Below are 10,982 nucleotides of genomic sequence, written 5' to 3' on the forward strand. Positions count from 1 at the left end.
GTCAGTTACTAAAATATAAACAGAATAAAATGTTAAATACATGAGTTGAACATGAAAAATACAAAAATACTGTGTTTGATAAAATTATGTTAAATAATATAAATATAGTCATATAATTATACATTCAACTTTATGTAATATTATTTAAAACTAATTTTAACCTTTTGAACTAGTTCTTGAACATATCAATATTTTGATGTGAGAAAACAGAGGCTCATTGAACATAAGTTACTTGATAAGACCCTATAAGCAGAATACATACTTTGAGAAAGAAATGACAGAAAAAGAGGATCTTTTGAAATCTCCGCAATACCCAAATAGATAACAAATACCCATCTTCACAGTGCTACCTTATATTTGGAAAAATCACCTGTTTCTTCCTAACAGAATTCCTTTGAGTGAATAACTTTAAAATTTCTGGTACCAAAAAGTATTTTCCAATTGTATTCCATTCTCTGAGACATAATAGGTGAAAAGTCACACATTCATAAAAGTCACCTCAAATAAATTGTCTCATATAGATAAAACAGGATGAAACATTCAGTGTTACTTTTCAATAAGAAAATCAACCACTTGAACCAAATATATTTCCTGGCCACATAGACTTATGTACAATAAAATTATTTTTAGGGCATAAGTCAGGCCCTTATTTGCTCACCCAGAATGACAACGAGGATATCTCACTTAATCAGGGGCTTTTGAAGATCCATATACAAGCATTTAATAAACCAGCAACAAGAGATATATAGTACAATTCAACGAGATATAAAATCAGAGCTTTAGACTTGACAGGAATTGGAAACAGTGCCTAGCTCAGACCCGCATTTTATAGATAATAAAATTGAAGCCCATAGGGGTTGAAAGAAACATGGTCACACAGCTTATTCATGTCAAAGCAAATCAACTTAATGTGTATTTATTGATAATTGCTACACAGCTAATCCAGTGTTGGGGAATGATGTTGGTGGTCTTGTTTCCTCAGACATTTTGTTAAGAAGCTTATAATCTACTCAACATACATGCCGTAAACTATTATGTAAAATACATGCAGTAAACTAAACTATTGATTATAAGCTTAGTGGAATAGTTTCACATATTGTCTGTATACTAGTGCCTCTGAAATTCATAACTCCAGAGCACCTTTGTAAGTTCCAGACACATAAACCTTAGTCTGAACTTTACATCTCCACTTTAATGTGCCACTTGTATTTCAAACTAAGTATGTTCAAAATTCAACTCAATCTCACACTTATGTTTAGCTTTTCCACTAAAAACACACACCTATGAGTTCTCTTTGCCTTCCTTTCCCAGGGCACTTGGACATAAAACATAATAAACTGGGTTTAAGTAAAATTGCATTTTTAACCTGGGCTTGATGATACAGTATGACAACATTTTATCGGAAGAAGGACCATGGATCTTATCAGTCAGTTCATGAAAAATATAATCTGTATTATGTGCCAAATGCTAAGTATTATGCTCTAAATTTTGTACACTGGTTTTAGCAGTTATGTGTGATTTAGGATAAAATTACTTAATTTCTCTGAATTCTTGATGTTATTTTTAAAATTAAATTGCTTATTATGTATGTGGTCGTGTATACATGCAGATAAAAGATAAGATTATCACATAATTAATTGATTTAAATGTTATTCTTTTGAGAGTGAGAGCAAGAACTTTTTTTTTCTGTATAAAACACACTGGTAGAACAGACAATGCTAGTGCTTCTAATTAGAAAAGATGATTATAAAGTTCCTGGCATGTGGGTAGGTGTTTGAAACCCTAACCCATCCACCCACATGACTTATGAAGCAGTATAGACAATGATCCTTAAATCTTGCCTTAAATATTTGCAATGTGTGAAATTATAGGATTCATCTCTTGGGCAGTTGCTTTACTTATGCAAAAAAAAAAAAAAAAAAAAAAAACTGGAAGGGACTTTCCAAGACACTTTGTTCAAACCATTAATAACTTAACATAAATGAGTTTATAAAAAGATCACTTAGAAAATTCCTGTACAAATGGGGCACAAAATGAGGAACATGTGTTGTGGGCAAGCAGGGAGAAAAGTGAGAACGCAGAAGATTTAGAGAATATAAGAGTCTGTTGTACAGTGATGGAGAGGTACAGGAAGCAGCTTAGTGTGCTGGAGCATGAGATGGGGTCCAGAAGTTGGTCAAGGCTCTGCTGAAGGAATAGAATGCAGACTGATCCTTTTAAGTCAATATAATATGTTATATAAATATTGCTTCAGTTTTCTATGCTTGTAAATCTATTTCTGTTTTGTAAATAAGTTTATATCATTTTTTTAGATTCCACATATAAGCTATACCATATGATATTTGTCTTTCTCTACATGACTTATTTCACTTAGCATGATAATCTCTAGGTCCAACCATGTTGCTGCAAATGGCATTATTTCATTCCTTTTTACGTCTGAGTAATATTCCATTGTGTCTATATATCACATCTTCTTTCTCCATTCATTTGTCAATGGACACTTAGGTTGCTTCCATGTCTTGACTATTGTAAATAGTGCTGCAAAGAACACTGGGATGCATGTATTCTTTTGAATTATAGTTTTCACTGGATCATATGGTAACTCTATTTTTAGTTTTTTAAGGACCCTCCATGCTGTTCTCCATAGTGGTTACCAAAAGGGAAAGAGGAGGGGGTGGGATAAATTAGGAGTTGGGGATTAAATGTAAACACACTACTATATATAAAATAGATAACCAACAAGGACCTACTGTACAGCACAGGGAACTATACTCAATATTTTGTAATAACCTATAATGGAAAAGAATCTAAAAAAAGAATACATATGTGTGTGTGTGTGTATAACTGAATCACTTGCTGTACACCTGAAACTAACACAGTATTGTATATCAACTATATTTCAATATAAATTAAAAAAATAAATATTGGTCTGGCCTTTGTATTGGATATATTGGATATGGTATTTGAGAGCTAATATTATGTTCTTAAGGGAACTAACATTGGTTGAACACTTACTTTAAGTTACAGTGCTTGGAGCTTTATATGCATTATTCAATTAAATCTTCAAAATGACACTTGGGCTTCCCTGGTGGTGCAGTGGTTGAGAGTCTGCCTGCCAATGCAGGGGACACGGGTTCGAGCCCTGGTCTGGGAAGATCGCACATGCCGCGGAGCAACTAGGCCCGTGAGCCACAACGACTGAGCCTGCGCGTCTGGAGCCTGTGCTCCGCAACAAGAGAGGCCGCGATAGTGAGAGGCCCGCGCACCGCGATGAAGATTGGCCCCCGCTTGCCGCAACTGGAGAAAGCTCTCGCACGGAAACAAAGACTCAACATAGCCAAAATAAATAAATAAATAAACAAACAAACAAACAAACAAACTCCAATCTCTTTAAAAAAAAAAAATGACACTATTCTGGCTGTTCATATTTTACAGGTGAGGAAGATTTTTCAGAAAGATTTTCTTTCTAGAAGCTTTGGATGTATTAAACATGTCCAAGATCACATAGTTTAATAACAAGCAGAGCTGGAATTTCAAACCAAGTTTCTCTATTTGTAAGCCCCATGTTCATGCCTTTACCTAACAAGCTGATAACAGCTGGCATGAAAGAAAGGACATTTGGTAGGGATGGGAAGCATCTTCAAGTAGCCATGACTACTGCTTTGCTAAGTGATGTTCGTTAGAATTTCATATCTACATTTTCTCATTTGTGATTATGGGGTCACTAGCCCCAACCCTCTTTTACACGAAGTCTTAAGAAGACTAATTAGGCAACATCCATAAAACTCCTTTAGCTCCTTGGAGAAGGTTTTTATATTAATCTCAGGCATTATTATTCAAACAGTATTGCAACTCAATACAGGTTAATTTTGAAGAATCTCTCAGACTACCTAAATGGACAATAGAAAAGCAATATATTTGCTTATCTTTTATCTCAATGCCTATCTTAATTATGTAACACTGCAGGAGAGTCAAAACACAGCCTTGCTCTGAATACTAAATGTATGCTTGCTTGACTTCTAGCACCTGCTTGGGTAGCAAGACTTCTTGAAAATTAAATGGCTAAATTACTTGAGGTTGTTTAAGATCAACCTACCTGAGGGGGAAAAATTGTTATTCAGAGAAATGTCTCTTGTTATCTTTTCCCATCCTCTTCCCCTGTAAAAATTTGCCAAATTCTTCTCCATCAAAGTCTTTTGTGTTTACCCCAAGCAACTTTGAGTTTTCTCTCCTCTGAACTCATGCACAGTGGGTGAATTCCTTCAGATACTCTACTGAGAGTAATTTCTGCACAATGATGAAGAATTGAGCTTAAGAGACAATGGAAAGAACACTTTTTGTTCATCTTCTGTATGAAGACATAACCTGCCACCATGTTGCCCCTATTTACCATTATAGCATGATGGTCAGTGGACCATGAAGCCCACAGTCTGTTTTTCAAATAAATCTTTGCCATTATAATGTATAAGAAACAGTGAAACCCATCTCTTTATAGATCCCTGAAAATTACTAATGGGCTTTATTATTTCAGGAATTATTTATTCTGAATATCACTTACTGAAGCCACTAATTGCGGCATATACACAAAGCTTTCTAGACTAGATATTGTTTATTTTGAATCCAAAGTCCATGCACGTGTGTGTGTGTGTGTGTGTGTGTGTGTTACCGTTTGTCTGTATAACTGCTGGATTGCAAAGCCCATAAGGGACGAATATTTTCTACCCTAACACGGTGTGGGTGATCAGTTCATCATTTAATGAATTAATAACTGAGTGAATGAGATATCTAAAAGCATTGTTGCCTTACAGAATTTCCTTCAAGTCTTAAAAACCTAAGTACCCTCTCAAAATTCACTACTTCATGGATAGCCTTTGTAATGACAGGGAAGAATCAATAAGAAAAGAATATTTAATGATTATGGGAACACTGTTAGTGCTGTAATTTGTTATTTAACTATACTTTTTTTTTCCCTCAAAGAAAATTTTATTTAACTATGCATGAAATTAAAGATCCCTGTAGTTTAGACCTTGGGTACTTAAATTTTGTAAATAGTGGGACTTTGATTTTCTTTCTTTTTTTCCCCCTAGTGTTAGCATTTAAAATTTTTTGAGTAGGCAATATATTCACAGGGTTCAGAATTAAAAATAAAAGGGTATTATTGAGTGAAAAATTTTGCTCATGAATGAAGAGGGGACGAAAAGGAGAGAACTCATACCGCCGTGATGCTAACCTTGACTTTCAATTTGATTATATCTCTATTTGAGTAAAATGTATTTGATACCTGTAACCATGTTCCTACTCTAAAATTTATTTAAAAATATTATTTATAGTTTCTTATTAAAATTAATTTAACAAGCATTATTAAGCCTCTTAATTCTTTATAGTTTTCTTTGAACACATTGGACTAGACATTCCAGAACATGGTCTATATAACTGCCCAGAAAGACTTGTAGCAGTAGCAAATATATTGAAATTATTTAGCTATTCAGAAGTTATTCAGGGTGATTTGTACACTGCTGAGGATAATTTGAGGGTTCCAAAAATTTGGAGAATGATTATGTTGTGGAAAAGAATACATAAAGAGAATTAGATTACATATTTCTTAAATGCTCATTACTAGTAGTGTATGTTATACACCTAATTGGTTTTTTAAATTATTTAAAATACAGCAAACACATAAAGAATAAAATAAAAAATTCCCATCTCACCACCAGCTTTATAAATACATTTTATATTACCAACCTAGTTGTGGTACCTGATACCTATCTGGTTGCATCAGATACAATTGTTGTCCTTTCCAGTGATCAACAGTAATCTGAACTTGATTTCATATTCACATGTATATGTATATACTCTTAGAGTAAATATATACATATATAGAACAATATATAAAAACTATTATGTTACATGTCTTTTTTTTCATGTTTATCTAAGTGGTTACTTACTGTGTGTATGTTTCCTCAGTCAATAGTTTTGTCAAATTCTTCATGTTGACATCTGTTACTCCAGAGTTTCTAGTTTCACTGATTATAGTGTCCTATTGTAGAAATAAACCACAATTAATTTACCAATTCTTCTGTTGATGGGAAAACGATTGTGTTACTGTGGGTGTATGTGTATAATGCATACACATGTATTTCCATGTATAGACACACATAACAAAGCAATGTTATCTATAATAGAAATTAAGATATGTGTCTCCTTTATAAACATATGAGAGATTCTCTAACAGAGAATTCTAGGTAACAGAATAAGTGTACTATCGCCTTTAATATGAAAAACCAAATAATTATTTGACGAGATTGTAGCAATTAACATCTGTAATCCCATTAACAAAAGAATTACACAAGCACTCCCACTGATCTGTATCTTCATCAAGACCTAGTATTGCCTGTTCTCCACCCTCTCTAGAAAAATAGAGTAGTAATGTGAAAGGTGGTTCCCTGTGGTTTTAACTTGTTTGCTCTATCTTCTTGTGAGGTTCAGCAAATATTCATAAGTTTATTGTTAACTAGAATTTCATTTTCTGCTAATTACCTATTCACAATCTTTCTCTATTAGACTGTTTATCTTGTTTCTACTTATTTGTGGTTCTTTATTTTAGACTCTGGTGTAATACATTTGTTGCAAATAACTTCTGGTGGTCTGTGGCTCATCATGTCAGTTTTATTATTTTTTGATGCACAGAAATTTACACGTTAATACATAAATTTATCAATCTTTTCTTCCATGGCTTGTGCTTTTTTTGTCTGTTAATTTAATATATTAAAATAATAAATATATTTTTATATTTCCTTATGTTAAGGTAATAAATATATTTTTATATATTTCCTCCAAAATGACTTAATGTTTTGCTTCCTTCCTTTTTTTTAATTTATCTTTAATTTATTTTTGTATATCATGTGAAGGATTCAATTTTATTTTTTCAAGAATCATTTGTTGACTCTTCCATCTTTTTCTCAATGATTATAAAGCCATTTTAACAAATTTTTATGAATGCATCTGTCCATATCTGCTTTCTCTGCTGTTTTTCACTTTCTATTGTTAATCACAGTGTCAAAAGCATGCCATCATAATATATACAGCTGTCCTTCTGCAAAATTTTTGTAGCCAGCATTTTTCTGCATCTTTATGAGATATAATTTATGTACTACAAAAGGCACCCATTTAAAGTGTACAATTTAATGTTTTTTTTAGTATATTCACAGAGTTGTACAACTATCACTACAATTTAAGTTTAGAACATTTTCACCACCCCGCAATGAAACCTGGTTCCCCAGTAACAGTCACTTTCTAGTCCCCACCACCCACAGAGTCATAAGCACAAGATAATCTACTTTTGGTCTCTGTAGGGCTTGCCTGTTCTAGACATTTCATGTAAGTGGAATCATACAATCTGTGTGGTTTGTAACTGGCTTCTTTCATTTAGCATAATGTTTTCCAGTTTCATCCATGTTGTAATGTGTGTCAATTCTTCATTATTATTATTACAGTCAAGTAAGTCCATTATATGGGTGTGTGTGTGTGTGTGTGTGTGTGTGTATATTTATATATATATATATATATATATATATATATATATATGTTTAGCCATTCATCAGTTAATGGATATGTGGGTTGTTTTCATTTTGGGGCTATTCTGTATAATACTACCTCCTTAGCTAATCTTGATTCTTTATTTTCAATACACAATTAAAAACTGTTTTTCAAGTTCCATGAAACAGTCTGGAAGATTATTTAATTAAACCTACTTTCAAAGTGTAGATATATTTGAGAATAATTGACATACTTGCAGTATTGGGCCTTTCCTAAACTAAAATATAGGTATATATACACATATATGTATACACTCATATATGCATTTTAATTTCTCTTATAGGATCATGTATAGGTTTTATTAGATTCATTCCTAGGGACTTTCATTTTATGGTTGCTATACATGTAGGACGCAAAGCATATGTTCCATAACTTGATAAAAAATATATTTAATTAATTTTATATATTGATCTTATATCTAGCAAATCTGTTAAACTTTGTATTGTATGTCTGCTTTTACAGTCCCTGAGTTTGTATATGGGAAATCTGTTGCATTCAATTAATGACAGATTTGTTTCTTCCAAATTTTCTTATTGTTATTTATTTGTTATTCCTGCTGATCTGTTTAGAGCCTCCATTTCTATATTGATAGAAGCAGTAATAAATAACACACTTTTCTCATTTCTGAAATTAAAATAACAATTTCTAATATTCTAGCCTTAGGCATAATATGTGATTTGTAGATAATCTTTATCTTGTAAATGAAGTTTTCTACTATTCCTAGTTTTCTAAGGGTTTTAGAACAAATGGGAGCTAAAATAGATCAAATATATTTTTTATATTTATTCAGATAATTTTATGACCTTCCACTTTAACTCATAATGTGGTTAAAAAAAAAAAACTAACAGAATTTATAATGACGTAATTATTGCATTCCTAGGGACTTTATCATTTGATATTATTTTACACATTACTAGGTTTTGTTTGCTGATACTTTAGAGATGTTTGCATCTATATTCATGAGTGAAAATAGTATGTAAATACACTACTTGGATGGTGTGGCATGACGATTATAGTGACTCTAGAAGAGATTTTGAGAGATTTCCCTCTTTTTTAGTTGTCTTATGGTACTACGGGTCAAGTAATATTGGTAATATCTGATATATAAATCCTACCAGTAAAGTAAACTTATTTAGGGCACATTTTTATTATCTGTAATATTCATAAGTTTATTCACATTATTTATTTCCCCTTGAGCAAATTTTGGTTACTACATATTTTTAGCAAAGTGTTCTTTCTAGGAATTTTCTAATGTATTGGTATATTTTTGAGATTAGATGTGTATTTTTTTTTAATACCCAGTATAGTTAAACATATGTCTCCTTTTTATACGTAATATTATTTTCATGTGTGCTGTGTGTGTACATTCTGCTTCTTTGCCTCTAACTAACTCTTTCTATTGTTCTTTCATCAGTTGTATCAGAAGTTTGTTATTTTATTAGTCTTTCAAAGAAATGTAGAAACTTTTGGCTATGTTTATCATCTTCACTTTATAATTATTTTTCTGAAAGTTAAGAGTTATTATGCAAGGAAGTATCAAGGAGAGGCTCCTGAAACTGCCCCTATCTGATTAATGTAATAAGTAAAAAGCAACGTTTTATTCCAGGAAATATTTCATAAATCACACCACCACCAAAGACTTAAATTATAAGTGTGGTGGTCTCCATTATAACTACAGTGCATTTCCCTTTATTGCCTTCAAAATTTTGATGACAAGGAAATACAACTTGACAAGTTGTAACACCAATAGCCTGGCATGAGTATCTGAAATGTATCAGTACAGCATCTGGCATCTGGCACGTAACTGCTGATACAGTAAAAGCATTTTATTTCCAGTCACCATCAAAGAGTATCAATCAACAGCAGTTTGTATTGCAAGTGTAAAAGATGGCAGTACACCTTTTGTCTTGCCCCTGGGCAATGCCAACTCTCTTCCTGTCACAATATGAAAGGTAATTGATTAATGAAGATATAAAAATGACTAATAAAGATATTAAATCTCCATAATAGTAATTTAAAAATTAAAATTATAGTATATTATTTTTAATTCATCATATTGTTAACAATTTAGATAGATTATGATGCTGTTGATAATACTGTTACTCTCATCCATGACTTGTAGAAACGACAATTGTCACAATGTTTTTGGGATTATCTTGCAGTATCTGAAAAGTAAAAATAAAGAAAAAAAATAATAATAATGACAAACTTTGACATGGCAATCTTAAATGTATGAATCAATCTTAAATAAATAAAATGTCACATGCAGTATATAAGAATATATTTGCAGTTAATTTTATTGCAAAGTTGCTTGAGTGGTAAAAACAAAAACAAAAACACAAAACAAAAAACCTAAAAGTATTTTGAATATCAAATTTTTAATGTATTTTAGCTGATAAAGTTGAGACTTATCTATAGCTATTACATTGTAGAATGTAGTTCACTGCCATTTTCCTAGATATTCACTTTATCCATCCAAAGATATTGTTATATATAATTAAATACTAAGAATTTCTACCTCAAGAAGAATATTTCATGGCTATGCCTTTCAATTTTTTAATAACTCCTATAAAATCAGGGGGCCAGTGTTTGTTTGACAATCAATAATGAATGCATCCATCAAGGTAGCACTTAATTTATCTGTAAACTATCTAGGAAAATAAAAACTTAGGACAACAACAGGAAGAAAAAAATGGAGAATATGAGTAAGCAAGAAAAACCTCTGAGGACCCCGAAAGAATCTCTTAGTGACCATATTCTCAAAATGTGTATTTTATTTCTAAGAGAATACTTGACCTGATTCATAGAACCTAAATATTTATGATCGGTTCTTGGCATTAATAAATTATATTAGATTTAAGAAGAAAGATGGAGGTTATGGCAGAGCAGTGTCGTCTAGTTCCAAAGCAAAACTCGTCTTGAACAAAGCAGAGAAGACTGAAAAAGAAACTGACAGAACAAGAGCTGGAAGAGTCAACTAAATAAATAATAGCCTTCTGCAGGGTCCAGATGGTGTATATATTTAGAAACATGGGCAGGGGTTAAGTGGAAACTTAAGATGAACCTCCCAATCACTGGTCACAATTCCTGCTCCAGTTAACATTGGAAAACCATAGTGTAGCTCAGTAAATGAAGTATTATACACACACAAACAACACACACACACACGCAATGTGTAAAATCCAGAATGACCAAGTGACAAATAAAAAGGAACCTATGCATACTTAAAATATTACCTTGGTGCTCTCTAGAGAGTAATGGCTTCAACTTGTGTTAAGGGAGACTGCAACAAATGAAAGCAACATAAAAACTGAGTTCATGGTTACTGAAGGCAGACACACAAATGAAAATAAATCCAGGAAAGGGATAACAAAATATTTTTAAAA

This window comes from Balaenoptera ricei, chromosome 7 (genome assembly GCF_028023285.1).
Source record: "Balaenoptera ricei isolate mBalRic1 chromosome 7, mBalRic1.hap2, whole genome shotgun sequence".
NCBI classification, from domain to species: Eukaryota; Metazoa; Chordata; class Mammalia; order Artiodactyla; family Balaenopteridae; genus Balaenoptera; species Balaenoptera ricei.